Source organism: Sphaeramia orbicularis, chromosome 3, assembly GCF_902148855.1.
Source record: "Sphaeramia orbicularis chromosome 3, fSphaOr1.1, whole genome shotgun sequence".
Lineage (NCBI taxonomy): Eukaryota > Metazoa > Chordata > Actinopteri > Kurtiformes > Apogonidae > Sphaeramia > Sphaeramia orbicularis.
This window is the reverse complement of record NC_043959.1, coordinates 31,042,837-31,065,788: the sequence shown is the minus strand read 5'-3', so window position 1 is coordinate 31,065,788 and position 22,952 is coordinate 31,042,837.

The window sequence follows — 22,952 nt, the reverse complement described above, 5'->3', positions numbered from 1 at the left end:
CTTTAATTTTTTTTCTGTGCATGTGTTAAAATAAAATTTTTTAAAAAACAAAACATCTATGTAAACAGAAGTTACGCAGCACCAATGTCAGCTTAAGGCAAATGGAAAACAAACAATGAAAAGAAACGAAGGATAGCAGCAACATGTGACCTATTTTGTAGTCTTATGAGCTCCCACATTTTGACAGCTAACACTGACACCGTAGGCGTTGACATGGTCGACAAGTCAAGACCGGATGTTTTGAAAATGACATGAAGTGTACATCTTAGATCTTAATGTACATATGTACTCTGAAAGAAATCAAATAATGGACGGAAAATAATGTAAAACAGGGTTTTTTTGATTATTACTTTTTTGAAGTGCATGTAAAGACGTTGTATTTGATTATTGCAGTTCTCGAATTACTCCCAGTTGTCGGATTTTTATGGTCATGTAAACAGACTCACTGATATGGATTATTGGAAAAATGATGGTCAAACAACATATTTGGTTGTTCAGGTGAAAGACTTAAAGGGGTCATATTTTGCTAAACCCACTTTTATTAGTCTTTGGTCCATTTATTTGTGTATTTGGACCCTAATAGTTCATAAAGTTTGAATTTGAACCCTCTAGGTGCTGCAAAGCTATCTTTATAGTCATTTTGGCAAAAATCGAATGGATTTCTACAGCCCGTTTTAATTCTTGCTTAATTTGTTACGTCTATAACTAGTTCCGTCACAACAGTTGCACAAATAAGGTCCAGACTTCCGACAAACATTTCTCCGAGTACGACATAATTGTTTGTCAGCAGCAGTGGTTGTAGTCCATACTGAAAATATGTCCAAACTTCAAGCCAGTTACCTAAAATGTTCAGTTGTCGGTTGAACGGGACAGAGCAGCACAGCCAACAACCTGGAGGGGGTGGGGTCATGTGCATTTAAAGGGCCAGTGCTCAAAACGACCTTTCTGGTGTCATTACTCAGAAATAGGGTTGAAGATGGACCAGTGGAGTTGAATTAATAAAGAATTCAGACCCAAGCAGAGCATTTACAGTTTATGTAGACCACAGGGGGACTGTATTAAAATGCATAATTCCATTTTTTTTTTTTTTTAGAGTTAAATATCGCTCCTTTAAAATAGTCGTCCAATTTTGCAGAGTTTGGGCATTTCCCTGCAGACTCTGTGAGCACAGTGGAGTTACGGCGTGTTTCTGCTGTCCACCCTAAGGACTATTCACACAACTCAGTGTCCACATTTAATGCTTCACTCTGTCTCACTTAAAAGAGAAGTTCTTCAGCAACTCCCCCAGAAGAAGATGTAATACATCCCGTTCAAGTGCACTGCACAAACAAAACAAAATAAAAAAGGCAGGAATGGAGGTTGGCGGAAAGACAGAAATGAAACCAATTAGACTCAAATTTGCTTAATAGTACATAAGGTATGAAAAAAAAAAAAAAAACACTCCTCTTCCTGGTAAGTTTGGAAATCGGTCTAAGCTGTCACACAGAAAAACAAAACAAGACTTGAAAAACACAAGGAAAAAGTACACTGACACACACATACAGAGTTGGTATCTGTAGTTGGAAAGTCAGTCAGGGAACTCCTCCTGGCTGTTTGCGTCTAAAAAAAAACTGTCAAATTTGAGGCAATGACAAGACGAAGATATGCTATCGAAAATCTGAGTTTGTGGGATAGAATGTATGTTGGAGCAGGAGAGAACATCAACAGAAACACCGCTCAGCCTCTGCACTGTTTGCATGCCTTTGCACCTGAGTGTGCACACAGTTTGAGCTTATGGCAAATGCACCTGTCATGTGCCTCAGTCTATATGTGTGTGTGTGTGCGTGTGTGTGTGCATTTGCATTTTCCCCTGTGTGCGCAGCTGTTTATCTGTTCCTCATAACATGCATGATAATCATTAGAATGGATTTCCTTAAAGGCAAAATCTAAGATCACAAGACAGGGTTTGATTGACAAATCTTTAAAAATAGAACTCACACGGCGCAGCATGCCTAGCTAATAATCTACCATCTGTTTTTCATTCTGCTCATTTTTATTCAGAGTTCTGGGGGACTGGAGGTGGGGTAGAGCTCGAACTCGGACAGGTTGTCAGTCAAGCACAGGGCTAACACAGGCAGACAACCATTCTAACTCACTTTCACACCTACAGGCAATTTAGAGTCTCCCAATCACCTCGACTGTACGTCTTTGGACTGTGTTGGAAAAGTGGAGCATCTGGAGAAAACGGACACAGAAATATGGACTCACTTCATCTGGTTTTTAATCTAAAAAAAAATAATCATCCCTCCCATCCACCTAAATCACCACATTTGTAAACCTCCCTGCAAATGTTCGCTTTTTTCCCCACTAATGCAAAAGCACACACTGCTACATGCTGAAAAGTATAATTGGACACTCAATATTCATTTGTGATTATCAAACGTCTCTTTACAAAACCGTGGGTATTATTCTGCTGCTAAAACAGCTTTCGCTCCTCTGGGAAGGCTTCTTAAATAAATTCAGAACCTGCCCAGCCACATTAGATGTGCAGAAGAGGCTGATCGCACAACAAGCTAACAGAGCTAGGGTATTAGCAGGATTAGCTGTGAGGATGAGAAGTCTACACAGGAGACTGTCCCTCAGGAAGGAGACTGACGCTGAACACTGAGTGGCTGCTGTTACACTGATGCCTGAGCAGAGGTAAATGTGTGCAGCGGTTTTGCAAACTATTGTCTGAAATAAAAAAATCTTTTCTGGCAGTGTTGAGATGCAGAATATGTCAACTGGATGATGAGCAGTGGCAGCTCTTGGATTTTTTCTTGGATATTTTTTCCCCCCTCACTGACAAGGCTGACAACAAGACAAGGGTCCACACACACAATAACTACAAGTCATTTATTTAGTCAGAGTAAGAAATAGACAAATTAAATCATGTGGTGAGTAAGTTAAGTTATACTTCCTCCCACTCCTTTTCGAATGTGCACATGAAGTCGTACTTTGTTTTCATGAATATGTACAGGTTTTTGGTTTTATTTGTTTTGTTTTCTTTTCTGTTTCATTTGTAAAGACTAAGTGGGATTACTTAGTTTTGTTGCATATTCGAAATAAATAAATAAATAAATAAACTTAATTAGCAAATAGGATAGGAACCAGTCATGTTAGAGGTGAAAATATGTGGTGATGCTGGTGCAGAAAATTCATGTCCATGTTGAGATTGAGGAGGCTCTTTTCATTTCTCTTTTTTTTTGCCACCTCACCTCCTCTCTCCTCAGTCTCCCGTTCTTGTGATCTGAAAATTTATCTCACCACACCATCTTTCACCACCAGTTCTGAAAATGCCTCTTGAGAAAGTGAGGATCCAGGGATCAGGAGGGTTGTCAGAAGAGTTATGAGTAAATATATGAATGTGCTTCCTTTGCAAAGTGACATAAGACATTTGACACTAATATCTGTCTATATTGTACAAATCATGGCAGGAGTTGGACTTAAAAAATGAGTCATAAGTTTTATTTGTTGTTTATAAAATAATCAAATACATAGTTTATTGTGCTTCTCTGAGGTTTATTACTAATTCTAAAGCCATGACACATCATTGTGAGTTGTATTCCAGAGTGGGTTGGCCTGTCCTGTCCACTAGGAGGCGGGAACACTGGTACACCTGTATTTACAAGGCCATACTTGGACTACTGCCTTCCTGGATCTGTACACTGTAAGCCCAGAAGTTGTATTTACTAAAATGCTTAAATTACTATGTACTTAAATTATTTAAGTTTTATTACATTACTATAAAATGTTAAGTATATTCTACTAATTTGTAGACATAGTCGAAAGTATGAAAAACTTTAAGTTGAATGGATTTAAATCATTAAGTTTTAGTCATGACCACATCTTTTTATCTCCACATTGCATTGTGGTTATTGATTATGTTGTTGAAAATGTGTTATTTTTATGTGCAGGGGTTCAGTGGGGTTGTGGTGTTAGTGTTAATTTTGACTTAATGTGTATATGTCAGTGTTTATTGGCCTTTTTGTGTTTGTTTTTGTATTTTTGTAGAGCTGCACCATGAGTGAGAGCCATAGGCCCGACAATGGCTTTCCTGTTCATCTGAGGTAGATTTAGAACAATGAAAATATCAATACCTTACTAAATTAAAAGCAGTTCCTCTATTTGTGAATGACATGGAGTTCACTTCCATCCCTGCTATGATATATCAAGTTGAATAATTATATGAGGTACTTTATGTTGCAAAAGATCTTAATTTAAATCAACTTGGAATTGAGTAAAATGAACTGATGATATGAAGTCTAATGATTATACAAAGCAATTGACATTGCAACAAATTTTAAGTTAAATTAACTTGGCATTGGTGTTGTACTTAAAATAGTAATTCCATTCAAATCAAGCATTTAAGTTTAATACACTCAAGTTTTCATTACTCATTACTTAAATTTTTTGAGGCAACAAGTTACCTGAGATTTTTTAAGTAAACTCAACTATCCGGTCTTACAGTGTAGTTTAATAACAAGAAGAAGTGTTAATTCTTATTGTCTGCGATCAAACGAACATTTGTTCCTTTTTGTGCCGTTCACCTGTACAGAACTGGGTAAAAGGGCATTTGTCTACTCTGCTCCTTGCACATGGAACATGTTGCTAAAAGACTGGAAACTGACCGAATTGATCTCCTTGAATAATCAAGGTGCTAGAGACTAACTCAATGACTTGCACTTATTTTTCATAGTTTGACTTGTCCTGTAATTATTGTATGTTGTAACTATGTGCTGTATTTCATGCTGCCTCTTGGCCAGGACTCCCTTGAAAAAGGAGGTTCTTAATCTCAATGGGTTAAATAAAGGTTAAATAAAAAAAGAAATAAATAAATTTAAAAAATAAGCAATCAAGTTTACATGAACAGCATTAATCTGACAGATCATAATATACAGCAGTACACGGTAACTAACAAACAGATGATACATTTGTTCCACATGTCATATGTAACTGATGATGACGTAAAGTGACAGCTCAAAGGCAAGGATGTCTCATTTTGTTAAAAGCCTGTTGCCTCAGTTCCACTCTCCTCGTGTCTCCTCCTTGACTCCTCCCTTCACAACACAACTGGGAGGAAGTAATACATGAGGAGGAACGCTGAGAGAAAACGAATTGTGAAATGAGGAGAACACACACCGTCACAACATCTGGAAGCCAAGCTCTCGCTGACATTTAGGAAGAGACAAACCTCCCACCTTTCGTACAAGTTACTATACAATATCTGCAAAGTGACATTGCCCTCTGAATAAATTTCATTTAAACTGAAATTATAGACTGTCAACTGAAATGAAACAAGAGGATCTGTGCTGTATTTCCAAGATGACCACTGTGTAAAACAAGTTGATAATGTTTCATTTGTATTCAATAGACTCTCCAAAGACTCCCCATTACTTGAGGCGGTCACTAATGTTATGGCCTGGCTCGGAGGCCACAACAAAGAAGGGGAACACACCACAAATGAAGGTTAACACAAAGATGCTTTATTAAATCAAATTAAATAAATTTGGCCAAGTTGGGAAAAGACAAACTAATGCTGCATTTCAAGTACGTGGGACTGGCTTGACTCCACTCTGCCTTTTTGCATTTCCATTACAAAAAAGGACCTGGAATCTGGTACCCAGTGCAAGTTTTTTTGTGTCACCTCCGCCAAGGTTCCAGGACTGGGGACCAGATACTAAAAGGTGACATGTAAACACTGAAGACCACTGATTGGTCAGAGAGTTTTCTCTGTGACCCGCCGTTTTACAAAAAACAGATGCGGAAGTGGACAGTAAATATAGCGGTAGGTTAACCCACATGATGACAGTCCACAAAACTACACCATGGTCGGTCGAGGAGATTCAGTCTTTGGTGGCTAGCGTAAAAATTCAGCATGAGCTTGATGAGACAACACACAATGAGCGAGTTTATCAGCAACTCTCTGAGCAGACGACACAGAAGTAACATGCTGCATTGCTATGACGTCCAGGTACTGTAAAGTCGGTAGTATCCTGTAATGGAAACGGTCTCCAGGAATAGTATGTGGTACCCGAGTCGAGTTGAGCCAGTTCCATGTAGTGGAAATGTGGCATAAAGTATATTAAAGAATGTAAGTGAGTCATCAGTAAAATCAGTAAAGTAGGTGTGCATGGGTGACCATGTGTTGATGTGAGTGTTGAAAAGTCTAGAACAGCACAAAACACAAAAACAACAAAACCAAACCAAGGGCTGAAGAACCAGGGACCTGTGAGGGCAGCAAGCAGAGAGAGAGAAAATCTTGTAGGCAGACTATTTAAGGACAGGAACTCCTGGGCACCACAAGTGTTCCTGATTTACCCGTCAGGTGCCTGTTGGAAAACAAGGGTTGATATAATATAGCACTCCCCAAGAGGACCCCAGGGGCCGTAACACCATTTAGCACCAGTGTTAATATGTGGAAGTCTAGGTCCAAAGTTGGATGCATATGGTATATAATTAGTGGACAGATGAACTGTGACATCACTTTCTGGTGTGTGAACTACCATTTCGAGGTAGTATCTTGCTTTGGTCATTACCATATTGGGATTCTGAAGCCAAAATTATCATATTTGGGCAAAAGGGATAGAACTATAGGAGCTCACTAGTCAGAGGTGAGCTAATGCTAAGCACTAGCTTACAGACTTGATAAATGATAATTTAGTGCACTTTAGAAAATAATAATTGTGCACTTTAGAAAATGATAATTTTAGTTATTTATAGGTAACTTTTTAAGGGGGGGGTATTTTTTTCATTGTTTTTTATTTATTTTTTTTTTAGTTAGTATTTTTATCAGTATTTTATACTATTACTAAATGCTGCTGACAAATGAGACCTGAGTGCGGTGTTTCATGTCTGTGTATTTTATATACTGAAATGATAAATAAATTTGAATCTGAATCTGTTAAACTACATCAAGTACTGAATCCCAGTAGTCATTTTACAGTCTTGTTAGAGGAAAGTACAAACTACAACAAAAGTGGAGCTGTCAGGGAAAAAAAAAAAATGTTTAATTAAACTCCAGAAGTCTAACTTAGCAGAGCTAAGCTGAGCTGGCATGTAGGCCTGTCAATCAAAGCCTGGAAGTTATGCGATGACAAGACCTGCTCTGAACTGCTGTGTTTGACCTGAGATGTGATTAATGGAGGAAAAGCTTAAAGATGGACCACAATAAAATGGATTACACAGGGAAAAAGATGACTAGTATTTTTAGAGACAATTTCAATGTATGTGTGGGAGAAGATCTTGAAGGCAGCATCTCTTTATTCAAACAGTGCACAGAATCTCACACAACACAAGAATTGTGGGAGAGAAGCTCCCACAATAGAGAAAAATCTCAGTATATAAGCACAATACGTTACACCCAAAATACATCATGGTTTGTGCCTAGCAACAGACAAGTTACCTTCTGACTGAGGTTGGAATGGCCTTGGTCAAAAACTAACTTCTACTGGGTGAAATTGGGCGAAAAAACAGTTCTATGTTTAATTCCCTCTGGCCTTCAGACATCTGGGACAGGAAACGCACAATAAGTGAGGCCACATGGGTGAAAGACTCAGTACTTTTCCATCAGTAAGTCACCCAGTGGCTGTCAGTGGCATTACAGCCTTAAACCTTAGAATGCTTCTTTATTGGCTTTGGTTTGTAGTAGAGCTGCACAATATATCATTTGAGCATTGTTATCATGATGTATGTGTGCGCAATAGTCACATCGCAGGTCCTGCGATGTAGGAGGCAAATGACCTCAACGTGTTCTCATCTAATTTCAAGGATACCTGAAACACACTGTGCACAGCAATCCATCTGTCACAATTGTTCTTAATCAGTTTGCCGAAGCAGACCACACCCCTGCACATGGAGTGAGTCGCTGGTTACACTGAAAAAATAGAAAGGCACTCAGGGATTGCAGACCTTTGCCAAGGCAGATCTGCCCCCCCCCCCCCCCCGATCACCACCACAATTTCATCATTTGTTCCTTGTGCCAGTATCAACATTTCTTGAAAATTTCACCCAAATCCTTCCTTAACTTTTTGAGTTATCTTGCTAACAGACAGACAAACAAATAAAAAATCTCTCCCCTCCTGATCACCACCACAATTTCATCATTTGTTCCTTGTGCCAGTATCAGCATTTCCTGAAAATTTCATCAAAATCCGTACATAACTTTCTGAGTTATCTTGCTAACAGACAAACAAACAAACAGATAAACCTTGATGAAAAAATAACCTCCTTGGCAGAGGTAATGAGCGACGAACAAGAGAAAATCACCAAAAACAAATACTCAGCTCCAGAAAGAAAAGCAACGTCAGTTATCCGGAATTATTTCGGCTACAGTGAAGATGATACTGAAACGTGTTCTGTTTTGCCACAGTGAAACACAACTAATTTGTTTGACCATTTATGTTGGCACCACACAGCTATTATGTCCTCCTGAGTATTTTTACCTCCACCAAGGAGGTTGTGTTTTTGCTGGCGATGGTTTGTCTTTCTGTCTGTCTGTGTGCAAGATAACTCAAAAAATTATGGACAGATTTGGATGACAATTTCAGGAAATGTTGATACTGGCACAAGGAACAAATGATTAAATTTTGGTGATGATCAGGCGGGGGGGGGGGGGGGTGATCTGCCTTGGTGGAGGTCTGTGCTCTCCGAGTGCTTTTCTAGTTTCATATCGCAATATACAGGGTGGGTAAGCAAAATTTACAATGAACATTTAGTTGTTTTTTGTCAGCAGGCACTACGTCAATTGTTTTGAAACCAAACATATATTGATGTCATAATCATACCTAACACTATTATCCATACCTTTTCAGAAACTTTTGCCCATGAGTAATCAGGAAAGCAAACGTCAAAGAGTGTGTGATTTGCTGAATGCACTCGTCACACCAAAGGAGATTTCAAAAATAGTTGGAGTGTCCATAAAGACTGTTTATAATGGAAAGAAGAGAATGACTATGAGCAAAACTATTACGAGAAAGTCTGGAAGATACTATTAAAGAAGAATGGGAGAAGTTGTCACCCGAATATTTGAGGAACACTTGCGCAAGTTTCAGGAAGCGTGTGAAGGCAGTTATTGAGAAAGAAGGAGGACACATAGAATAAAAACATTTTCGATTATGTCAATTTTCTTGTGGCAAATAAATTCTCATGACTTTCAATAAACTAATTGGTCATACACTGTCTTTCAATCCCTGCCTCAAAATATTGTAAATTTTGCTTCCCCACCCTGTATATCGCAGGGTTACAAGAAATCGCAATGTCAGTTTTTTCCAATATTGTGCAGCCCTACCTTGTAGATGAGGTCCTTGCTTGATGGTGAGATCGTTTTGTCAATCTGGACACAGCCATAAAGAAGGAAATTCTTCCCCCCTTACATGAATGCTCAGATGGAACCCAGCTTGTCTTCTGATGTGAAAGACGTATAAGCAGAATGTGAATGTGCTTTTTTCCATATATAGACCTTATAGACCTGGATTAGCTCTACTGTGACAGATGACCATGCATTTGCTTGTATGCTACTGCCACCAGCTGCTACACATCTGACTATGACAAACCAGCATCCTTCCCCCATGCCAAAGATCCTATTAAGATAATCAACAGCTTCTCTGAAATGAAAAAGGTGTGTCTATCTTATCACAGTACTCTTTGTGTAAATAAGAATAGGACATGGGCTGGGATGAAGGACCCATAGGTGTGGTGATCCTGGAAAATGCAAAGGTTGATCTTTTGTGGAAAAACAGTCATTACGATCTCCTTGAGTTGAAATTAGCTCATATAATTAAAAATTAAGTACAGGAAAAGAAACCCTGGCTCTCACATATAAATATATTCCAAATCCAGTATTTCTGAGCAATGTTGTAATGGGTAAATTATGACTAATATTATTGCCAGTTGGACTCAGAAGGAGATTTGAGTTGACAGCAGCTTGCAGGTCTTTTGTTAAGGTTAAGAAAAGATTGAGATTTTATTGGACCATGTTTCACAATAATGCTAGCTTCTTAATAATGCCATAATCATGCAATAGCAGATACTGTAGAATGAGGTTGGACTGGCAGATGTTGGTGAAAAACAAACTAAATATGTTGCCTCTGAACATTTGTCTTTTCTGTTTCCACCGTTTAGCCACTTTCCAACGATGTTCTGCGAGACAGGGTTGATAGAAAAGGATGTCCATATGAACCACTTTTTGAGAAATCTGTTCATACATTTGGATTAGAAACCTGGCATATGGTTATCTGTAGTTGTACGCAGTTCAACACAAACGCACACATCACACAATTGAGTCACACAAACATTTCCTCGGCGCAAGTAAAAAGAGAATAAATCATTCTTTTTACCATTAAAATAGGCTTTTTTATGATTGACATAATGATGATTTTTCTAAAAAAAAAAACACCAACAGATTTACAGATAATTACCAGATTAAAGCCTGATGGCCAAATGTTTTGGATTGAAATTTCTTGTCTGAAACCAACAAGCATAAACTCACAAACTGTGACAGATAATCAGCATTTTTAGGGACGTTTAGATGTCCAATTTAAAAAAAAAAAAAAAAAAAAAAAAAAAAAAAAAAGATTCAGGTGACCAATACTGCGGTTGTTATTGCAGTCCCAATTAATATTCTGACAATACTTGCAACACATACACACGTAGCTATTGTTCTGTGGGGATTCTGCAGACATTCCTCCTTAAATTAGTCAAAACTGTGCATCTTTTGAAATATCATGCTTTTTTCTTTTGATTGGGAGCCAACTCTGCAGAATTTGGCAGCTGCTTCGCTTCGTAAAACCGAGGCGCAAACCCAATTTGGCAGCTGAAAGTGTGAGAGTCTCTCTGAGTGAAAACGTTAGGTCTTCTGGTAGACAGAGTTTGAATGACAAGCGGAGGGATGGTGGATGTCTGCTGATAGAGTGTGTTATTATGTCTCCTCCCTTTTTTTTTACCTTCCCTTTCACATCTTAAACCCTCTATGTGTGCCTGCCACAACGCCTCAGGATACCACAACACTCAGCAGGTGTCAGAGGGAGGGTGTGTAGGTGAATAGGCGTAGGGGTTGGTGTTAGTTCAGTGTGTTTGGGTTTTTTGTATATTATCGAGCTTGGTTGTTAAGAGGGATGCTGGGAGGATAGGGAAGTTGTGATGGAGAAAAGTGTGTATGTATGTGTATTTTGAGGTGGTGGTTGTTGTGGGGAATACAGAAAGGGGGGTTATCTAGTTGCCTCAGCACCCTCTCACTGAGCATCTTAGCTTGATAAACAGATAGATTGGAAGAAGGCAGCGAATGCCTCCAGGAGAGAAATGCAGGGGAATCAAAGCAGCGTTTCTTTTTCTATCCTCCTTTTACACACACATACAGGCACACATTCATAAATGCATGTGCAAAAAACAAAACACATATCCACAGAGGTCGGCGCGCAACCAGAAAAAAGCAGGTAAATGTGTAAATACACATACACACTTCCACGCACGCTCACATGCACTCATGGGTTCTTTATCTGTGAGTGCCACCTGGCTGGCAAAGGTTTAGTATAACCTGGCAGAAAGCCCAACTGGATGATCTGTAGGGCAGAGAGACGCGTGGAGAGAAAGGGAACGACACAGAGGCCAGACAGAGATGTAAGCAGAAACAACGACTTTTTGATATGCTTTAACGAACCCCGAGTAGAAGCAACAAACTGATAAGAAAGGTCAAGCAAAGGAATGACAAGAGAGTGAGTTCAGACGGGGAGGGCGCGGGATAGAGCAAGGTGAGAACCAGGGAGATCAATGACCCAATGTAGAGAAGAGGTCGAAGATGAAAGAAAGAGATGAGGGGAAAAAATGAAACTGAAGGAGAGAGTGGGGAAGATGTGAGAGGAGGAGATGAAAGGCTGGCTGGAGGAAAGACGTGATAGAACAATGCTCCCCGGAGATGAAGAGAATACGTAGTAAAAGATAAAGTGTGTGTAGGGTAGCAGCTGTTGCTTAAGGAGTCAACATGGGACAACGGGATTGAATATGGGGAACGTGACGGTCGAAAGATGAAAGACCAGAGGGAATTTTCCTTTTGCATCTTTTGCAAATTGATTGCTGCTCCTTGTGTATCCCAACAGTGTTGGGAGTGACGCATTACAAAAGTAATGATTACAGTAACAGATTACTTTTTTGCTGTAACACAGTAGTGTAAGCCATAACTAATCAATTTCAGTAATATTTTACTCGGTATGTTCAACAGTGCTTGTGTTACAACACACTTTTTGGCCATAATTTAATTGCTCAAATGAAAAAAACAAAACAAAACAGCAAGACCTTAAGGAATCAAAAATGCAGCAGGAAAGTTCTATTTCCTGTTGGTGTTCAGCCAATGGGTGAACATGGTAGAAGACAGTACATTGGCCATATGGACGTATGCTCATTACTAACCCTAATCCTGCTTTCCAGAAGATAATTAGCATGATCCCTGTGATCAGTAATGACAGATTAAGCTATGTTTCTATGACTAGTTCGGATTCTTTAATGATTTCTGATTTATCTACCACTTCGGTGCAGCAGATACCCACATGTACATGAACAGGATCCCAAGATACTCAAACTCCTCCACCTGAGGTAGGACTTCCTCCCCTACCCGGAGTGGGCACTCCACCCTTTTCCGGCTGAGGACAATGGCCTCAGACTTGGAGGTGCTGATCGTCATCCCAGCCGTTTCACACTCGGCTGCAAACCACCCCAGACAGAGCTGGACGTCTCTGCTCAATGAAGCTAAGAGGACCACGTCATCCACAAAAAGCAGAGACAAGATCCTCCTGCCACTGAACTCAACCGCCTCCACTCCCTGATTGTGCCTAGAAATTCTGTCCATAAAAGTTATGAACAAAACCAGTAACAAAGGGCGGCCCTGGTGGAGTCCAACGCTCATCTGGAACAGGTCTGACTTTTTACCAGCTACACAGACCAGGCTCGCACTCCTTCTGTGCAGGGATCGAATGGCTGCTAGCAAAGGGCCATCCACCCCGTACTCCTGGATCACCCCCGGCAGGATGCCCCTGAGGACATGGTCATAAGCCTTCTCCAAATCCATAAAAACACACATGGACTGGATAGGCAAACTCCCATGCCCCCTTGAGCACCCTAGCAAGGGTAAAGAGCTGGTCCACAGTTCCACTTGGAGCTACTCAAGATATTTTTTATTGAATACCTTTTTTTCATCGCTATACTTCTTTTTCAGCTTTAGCCATTCAATATATGAACTTTTCCATTCTCTAAACTTTCAAAAGTTGCTGGCAGAGTCATCCACCTGTCACAAATACACTGAGAAACTTTTTTGTCTTCAGGCAGCTGGTTGATTTCTAGAAATGAATGACTTTATTCAAAAGCTATCAGCATTTATAATTTAATATGTGATTACAAAGGAAAAAGAAAAAAAAAAAGCAATTATATTTCACTCCACCATACCCAGGCTGAATACAGGTATTCAGCCTATTTGATATTTTAAGGTGTGATTTATTTTTGAAGGAATTAAGTTTTACAAGTCCTTGTGTTTCTGTCACCTATGACCCTGATGATTTTTTTTTTTTTTTTTGATTGTTAGAGCTATCTAAAGCCCGGACATTAAACCTGATTTAATAATTGCTTTAACCTTTAAACCCTTTATCAAGCAAGTGACTATTTTTTGGTAATTTCCACACATTACAGGACAATGACAGCAACAGTTCCAGTGAGGACAGTGAGTCAACAATCTCAGGTCCAATGTGGTCTACAGGGTCTGTAAGGTCTACCACTGCATGAACAGTGAGTGTACCTGCTTTGTTAGGTACCAAGAAGTAATGGTACTAATGTAAGGAATGATGTTCAAAGGGATAATGTGGACGTGGACAGGGGTCTGGATCAGAACTTATGTTGTTCTAATGTTCTAAAAATGATGTTTTAATGTGTTAAAATGCATGTTCCTTTCACCTTACATGTGTTTTTCTTTAAAAAATATATATATTTTATTTATTGGACACATAGACATTCAGCATACAGTCATAAGACTTAGATTGCAAATACTCAAAAGATAACAAACTGAAGTATCACATCAGATGGATTCATACCAACAAATTTACTCACAGATAAAACGAAACGAAATGAAACAAAGTGAGAAAAAAAAAAACAGAAACAAAATGAAAAATTAGACAATGCAAAAACTATTGGGTGTGTATGTGTGTGTGTGTGGGGGGGGTGCTCTTTTGGTTCAAAACATTGTTTTGAACATTTTTTTTTTTTTTTGTAGTTTTTTATATATACTTTTATCCTTTTTTTTGTTTTTCATTTATACCACTTACAGGCAAGGAACCAAATATGGTAATTTCATTGACTCTGATTTTCTACATGACAATAAAACATTTTTTGAAAAATTTCACAAAAGTAATAAAGTCTTGTTAGGTCCTCCAATAACACACTATGGTTGAAATCTTGAATTTCAGAGTATTTCTATGAGTGCCCTATGAAGGGTTAATATTATCTTTTTTTCATGAAACCCTAATCTGGGTTTAGGGTTAGGATTAAGTCATGAAATTAGCAGATATTCCCCTGCAAATAGCAAATAGCATCCAACACTTGCATTTTTTCTTGTCTTTTCTAATGCTGATCCTAATCCCAAAATGGGTGTATGTTGTTGACGTGGTGGATGTTTTGATGTTAAGAACATGTTTCACACCTATTCATGAGGAAAATACAGATGCTTCTGCCCACAGTAAGCAAAAGAAAGGTATTGTATGTGTTTACTGAATGAATGTGAGAACAACTGTGGCTGGAACTTAGCAAAAGCTTTATTATTAACTGGATGAATAAGGGTTGCAGAAGTGTGGGGAGCTTTGAGATGACTCATTCAGCTCCATTATTACCCAGGGCACTAATATATCAGAGAAACATTTCTGCATGTTATTGCTGTTTTTGTAGCTGCAGAGTAGTTTATTTTCCCTTCATATGCTCTATGGGCTAGGTAAACTGCTCCTCCTCTTATAGTTCAGTCACTCATACCAAATAAACCCCCTTCTTTTTTATCCCACCTCTACCAAACCCAAACTCTCCATTTTCTCCTGCCTCTCATCACCCTTCACCCTCCCTCGTCTTACCCGCCGCTTCTCCCTTTTCTGTACTCGTGCCTTTTCTGTGTATCCATTCTTAGCTCCCTTCCCTTCATTCTTTGTCCATTTTAATTTACAATTCAAAGAAAACGGTACTCGTGAGAAGCAATTATTGCCAAGGTGGGAAACATCAAATATAAACAGATTCAGCTGGAATGTATGATAATAGGACAATAGCAAATGGTTCAATAATGTCATATCAATCAGTCACGCAGTAAGAAAATAATGGATAACAATGCAGTAAAGAACAAATTGACAAATTATAATTTTCCAAAGCGTTGTTCCCTTAGTCCTGCTAATTCCATCAGCTCTGCACCGGGGTCAAAGTCACAATCAGCCTCCCACAATGCACCACAGGATATCCGGGTCACTTAATAAACGTTAATGAATACAATACTGACACATTAGCTTCATCTCCAATTAACTGGCATGTGAAGTTAACCAGCAAAGTTGTGAAACTAATTAGATGTGCGCTTGTCACCTGGGCTCGAGAGAATAAACAGGTTTATTGAATGAAGAGCACAGCGGAGCACACTGTGGAGCTGCAATGATTGCTTTTTTTTTTGGTTCTGCTTCTTTATGTGAGCTAATGAATGTCGTGCGCGGTGTAAAGTTAGAGCTAAATTAATCTTTTAAAGGAATTTTTCAGCATTATGTATGGCCGCAGGGGCGCTTCTACCAATTGTGGGGCCCATGAAAGGTAAACATTGTGGACCCTTCATAAAATTCAGTGTCTTGTTGATCTGTTGGAGCGGGGGGACGGGGACGAAACTGAAACTTAGCATACTTTCAACGTCCGACTCCCAACTTCTCTGCCTCTCTTAAGGCAGCCATACACTGTGCGATTTTAGAGACGATTTCTCACTCGTGCGACTCTTTCTGGGATCGGGCCAGATGTGCCTCTAATCGTGTGTTGTGCTTGGTGCAGTGTACATGGGGTAAAGAGAAGCGATTAGCACTTTACGACCACCTCACGACCAGCAATCGTGTGTTCGCAAGTAAAACGGAGCTGTTTGAAATCCTGCTTGCTCGCTCGTGAGGGTATCGCACTGTCAATACAGTGCCACAAGCTGATGTGCCTCAAATTCTCATACTCATACATGCGCGAACACAGAAGCGTACAGTAGCGTACAAGCTAACAGTAGCTGGCTATTGGCCAAGTGCAGTTTAGCTTTTGCAGCTTACCTCAAGTTCCCTTTGCTGTAGGACTGATAGCCCATACTGTCCACGTCTGGACAACCAATTCCTGCACCAAACATGTCGTTGTCTTTTCTTCTTTTTTGATTCCCCGCAGATAATGACACATATTGCCAAAGCAGCTTGTTGGTTTTTGTTTAGCACTACCATTTCATGACTCACGCCAATACACAATCGTCTATGCACTTTTACGGATTCCTTGGTATTTTAACGTTGTATTTCCGGATACAACGCTTGAACGTTTCGTGCGTCCTCTGGTGTATGGTCCTACAGTGTGAGCAGTCAGGTCGCATACGAGCATTGGTCCGTACAGTGTGAGAAGATGAATTGTGAGCCTGACTTTACGATTGATTCGCACAGTTTGAGATGGAGCTGCGTACAACGATGGAAATAATCGCACAGTGTATGGCCACATTTATACAGCAGATCTTACACAAAATTTTCACAACCTCTAGCTTGTATCCACTGGACCCCCTCCAATGCACAAATGCTGGGCCCCATGAATTTGGCATGTTTACCCCCCCCCCCCCCCCTTTTCAGCGCCCCAGTATGGATGGAATGAATAAGATAAGTGATGACATTGTTAGCGTGTTCTTTTATTGGAAGCTCCAAGAATGAGTCAGGATTCATTTTAGTCTCAAATTTGACAAAATTTAATATGACCACAAATAAGATAGATGCTCAGCTCAGCACTGAGGACTCAAAGAACAATGAGCCCAGATCAGAAGATGAGTTGTACATTTATTGTCCCTATGGGCGGGCTCACCCATACAAATGGGTTGGTCTTTAAATTAGCATTATCTAACGAAGTCAAGCTGATGTGGGGCCTCACAGTAAGTTTACATCTTATCTCCTATGTTTGACAATACTATGTATGGGCATTTTTACAAAAGCTAAGACAAGAACAAATAAAAGAAGTAGATGTATTTCTGCTTGAGGGGTTAATATTTGGAATGGCCTGGAAGATCGATTCAAACAGTCTAAAACCATTAAAACTTTTAAAAAAGATGTACAAATTAACTATTATTCAAAAATATAGAGCTCAGGATTGACTAAAGAAAATACTTGTTTAAAAGACTAGGGTCAGTGTTGGTGGTTGAGATAAGGACATGATTTACCTGAATTAAAATTAATTATGCATTCTCTTCTGTTGTATATTTAGCAATGATTACACTGAAATTTTTTTTGTTTGTTTGTTTGTTTTCATGTGGAAACATTGTGTTAATTGTAAATAGGGTTAGGCAAAATAGGTCTTAATTTCAGCCTAAACCCTTTCAGTTGCATTGTATGTGGAACAATAGATATGTTGTTTTTAGTTTGTTTACAATAATTAACAACCGAATAAACTACTACTACAACTACTACCACTATGTACAGGGTGGGGAAGCAAAATTTACAATATTTTGAGGCAGGGATTGAAAGACAGTGTATGACCAATTAGTTTATTGAAAGTCATGTGAATTTATTTGCCACAAGAAAACTGACATAATAGAAAATGTTTTTATTCTATGTGTCCTCCTTCTTTCTCAATAACTGCCTTCACACGCTTCCTGAAACTTGCGCAAGTGTTCCTCAAATATTCGGGTGACAACTTCTCCCATTCCTCTTTAATAGTATCTTCCAGACTTTCTCGTAATAGTTTTGCTCATAGTCATTCTCTTCTTTACATTATAAACAGTCTTTATGGACACTCCAACTATTTTTGAAATCTCCTTTGGTGTGACGAGTGCATTCAGCAAATCACACACTCTTTGACGTTTGCTTTCCTGATTACTCATATGGGCAAAAGTTTCTGAAACGGTATGGATAATAGTGTTAGGTATGATTATGACATCAATATATGTTTGGTTTCAAAACAATTGACGTAGTGCCTGCTGAGAAAAAACAATTAAATGTTCATTGTAAATTGTGCTTCCCCACCCTGTATGTGTTTAGATGTGTATCTAAAGGAAGAACAGAAAATATTGAACTCCTGTGCATACTAACAATAATGAAATAAAACAGATTAAACAAATGAATCCTATGTTAAAACCTTAACTACTGACTACTAAAAAGACTAAACTTAAAGCTTCATTATCTAAATTAGAATAATTCAAAATGTACAGTATTAAGGTTATTGTTAGAGAGTAACTTTACCCCTCCAGTCTGATTCTAACTCCTTCCACATTATTATGTATTATGAAAAGTGCTAAAAACTCAGACAAAAAGGTTGAGAACAGTGGAAGAAGGAGCTGAAGAAGCTGGGGTGGATGTGGGTGACAGTGACAGGTCACTGACATCCACAGAACAATTAAAAGATACCAATGCAGAATAAATATAGATATATCAATATATAGATAAATAAATATATAAAAAAATATAGTGTAGTTTGGGTTTTTGCACTGATGCTCAATTGAGAATATTTTAGCTTTATTTTTTGGAAAGCCTGACTCAGGTCTTAATCCAGATGGGCCTGGTAGTAATGCCACAGTGTTCCTCCTGATGTTGGACCCTTATGCCTATCAGCAGCAGCAAAAGGCTAAAATTACGGGTGCTTTCAAGTGAATGCAGTGGTTCCAGTGGAGTAAAGCAATACTATAGCTGCAGTTCCTTGTTGAAAAAAAAACAAAAAAAACAAGTGGGCCAAAAAAGCATCACCATCAATTTTTTAAACAAATTTCATGCTGTGGAGTAATCCCAAATGGCTGACTTTACATCAGCAGGCTTAAAATCATTTTAAGAAGGAAAGCAGCATGTTGAATCATTTTCACCTATGTATAAATTTTCGATTTTTTTTTTTTTTTTAAGAATCTGCCTCTTTTTATGTGTATCATCACCAGCCTTGATGTGTTTCATCACAGTTAAAAAAGAAAAAAAAAAAAGACTTTAGAGTTACTATCACCCTAAACCTCAATGATTAGACTTTATCTGACCAGTAAGCCACATTTTCTATCTGAGAAGGCACAAAGAAGATAGCATTGTATGTAATTAAAGCAAGAATTTTTAGAAAACCACAAACAAGTTCAGCAAATTAGCAGTGCTAAAATGTAGGGAGATAGCATTGGAAACTGACAATTAGCTGGTTTTCTGGAATAACTTTCGCTCCTCATATTGTTAAACTTAAAAAAAAAAAAAAGTCCCAGGAGAATACAGTACTGTTGAAGAGTGACATTTCTTCCACTTCACAAACCTTCTTTTATTCGTATGAAAACACTGGCAGAGAGCATGCTACCTACACAATACATAATTTAATTTTAAGACAACTTACTTAAGAGTTCACATCATTAGGCTTCGTCAGATACAACCTACTGCATTTGTGAAAGATCATTTGGCAAATCTGTCAGAACCAGGTAACAGCTGCGAGCTATATTAATGTTTTACACATTATTTTTGTCTTAAAAAATTACAAAGACAGATATTTGATAAAAGAATTCACAGCCCCTGCAAGTGGTTAATTGGGATATTTTGCCAAACTGGAACCAAAATTAAAACTGAACCACACGTTGTATTTTGTGCAGCAGCTAATCATCACACATCCAACAGGGGAATAATAGGTTTTATATTTCCGACACTATGGAGTGTGCAGATTTTTAATAACCTTTTGAAATACTGTGCAAAGCTTTTGAAGAATCCAAATCCTGTCTTAAGTCATAAATCAAAATTTAATAATTTATTCATCTAAACAATTACAGAACCTTCACGCTTTGTTATTGACTTGCTTGCTGTTTTGATGTGAAATTGAAGATTTTTAAGTTCAGAAACAATTATTTTGATTGTAAATTTCGCAGTGTGTTTGAGGCAGGGTGCACTGACGTTTAAGCTGCTCCCTGTGTTGTCTTTTGAAAGACAAACACACACTGGGACTGACTGACTGGTAGGCATAGACAGAGGGACAGAGAAATACTTGCCCAAAGCAAGACAGCGTGGTTGGGGGGAATGAACTAGGGATAAACTATTTGTTAACCAGCAAGCCAAAGCTATGAGAATGGAGGCAGATAGGGGTAGTAATCAAGGTCTCTGTGCCTGTGCATGTAAGCAGGAGCGAGTAATTACACCATGATATTTCTCTTTGACATGGAGATTTGTTATGGGCCCAGCGAGAGCACAACAACAAACTCCGGTCAAACACTGAAATGGTAATGAATGCATCTCAGGGACACATAAAAGACATAGGTGGAACAGCACAAACGCACATATGCCTCTGTGTATGTGTGGCGTACATGTGCACTGAAACATCCCAGATTTTCCATCCTGTGCATGCTGTGAGGACTGTACGCTTTACTTTCTGCACAATGAGGAAAAACTATCGCATACTTTTTTTGAAACGAACCTCTGCAAAACAATGGAGCAGTAAATACACATGTGACTAAAGTTATGTCTGTTATGGATAACAAGCTCAACAATATAAGCAGACATATAGGTTTACTGAATTGATGCCTGCACTGGGAGCAGGAAAAAACAAATAAATCAACACCAAATCATTTCTGCTTAGAAATAACTGGAGTAAGACAAGACATTCACCATCATATATGCATATTGTGCATATTATAATATACTATAACATAATAAGCTTCTTCTTCTTCTTATACTTTGTCACTTGTCTCTACTAGTACTTTTATTCTGTGATTATTAATGTATATATAAATATACATATTGTGCATAATATATTACATATTATACTATTATAATAAGGTACTTATCATTATTATTATTATCATTATTATTATTATTGCTACTACTTTGCCACTTGTTGCTGCTAGTACTTTCCAACAAGCAATAGTGGGGTTTTTTCAAGTTTCAACTTTGTTACATGCAGTCCGGGTACAAGTACCATGGCAATGAAACACAGTGTACCCTGGCTCTCTCTCTGCCCAACATCAAAAAATAAATAACAGACAAATAACAATAGCAATCATCCATCCATCCATCCATCCATCATCTGCTGTTTATCTGGGGCCGGGCCGCGAGGGTAACAGTCTAAGCAGGGATGGCCAGACTTCCCTCTCCCCAGACACCTCCTCCAGTTCTTCTGGGGGGACCCCGAGGCATTCCCTGGCCAGCCAAGAGACATAGTCTCTCCAACGTGTCCTAGGTCTTCCCCGAGGCCTCCTCCCGGCGGGACATGCCCGGAACACCTCCCCAGGGAGGCGTCCAGGAGGCATCCGAAACAGATGCCCGAGCCACCTCAGCTGGCCCCTCTCGATTTGGAGAAGCAGCACCTCTACTCCATGTTCGAACACAGGGATGTCCATAAGTGCATGTGGCACCAGGACACCCTAGGCCGGAGGTCGATGATTGACTTTGTTGTCGTGTCATCAGACCTCCGGCTGCATGTTTTGGACACTCGGGTGAAGAGAGGGGCAGAGGTGTCAACTGATCATCACCTGGTGGTGAGTTGGAGCCGCTGGTGAAGGAGGAAACCGGACAGACTCAGCAGGCCCAAACGTGTTGTGAGGGTCTGTTGGGAACGTCTGGCAGAGCCTGATGTCAGTGCAGTCTTCAACTCCCACCTCTGGGAGAGCTTCTCCCAGGTCCCAGGGGAGGCTGGGGACATTGAGTCTGTGTGGACAATAATCACAGCAACAATAAAAATTCTTAACAATAAATAACACTAGCCCTCGTATTTTAATAGAAAACACAAAATAAATAAATACGCTTATAATGGTGCAATGGCGTTTTTTTTCCACTACTGTTTTTTTTAATAGTTTTTTTTTAATAGTTAAGTTATTGTATTGCATTTTTATTGCTTTTTTTCTTGTGGGGTTTCTTGTGTATGTGCTTGGTGTTGTGCTACTTTTGGAACCTCCATTTCCTGAGGGCTCTGTCCAAAGGATCAATAAAGTTCTATGTAATCTGATCTAATCTAATGTAATTTAATTTAATTTAATTTAATTTAATTTAATTTAATTTAATTTAATTTAATCTACTGTAATCTAATATAATCTAATATAAAATAGTATAATATGATATAAATTAAACTAAACTAATCTAATTTAATTTAATTTAATCTAATTTGCAAACTTCAGATTATTCACGTGTGTGTCTTGACGTTCTTTGTTGTGCACAGAAATACGTACCAAAGCGGAAATTTTAGTTTGAGTGATCCTTGATTTTTGCTGATGTTGAGAGCAAACTACAGTTACCCATAAAGTTGGAATCATTTTCTTTTTCAGACATATTCCTCTATTTACTTCTCTTTCTTCACATCAGTAATCACCTTTGACCAGGTGCAGTGATGCCATATTGAGTCCCAGTTACGCTTGATCTAACAAGAATAAATCACACTGTCCAAATCATCACAAGGTAAAAATGTTTTATTCCAATTTTATTAGCAACAGTGTAGAAATAATTAATGGTGAACAACAAACTGAACAGTTAAAAGCAGTTTTCATAAACCCTCTCTAATCCCATGGCCTGCTGAGTGTCCATTATGAGCTCTACTCCATCCTGTGATAAAATGTTCTATCCTAATTTGGCATCAGTTCATAAAACACTTTGGTTTCAATAGCACAGGTGGATGTATGCCTTTGGCACGCACTCATCATTTTCCTCAGTCCCAGATGGATACAGCATTCCAAAAGTGACACAATGACAGTTTGATCTTATTTTGTTATCTATTCACAGACGACACCAATGCATCTTTTGAAATTCTTT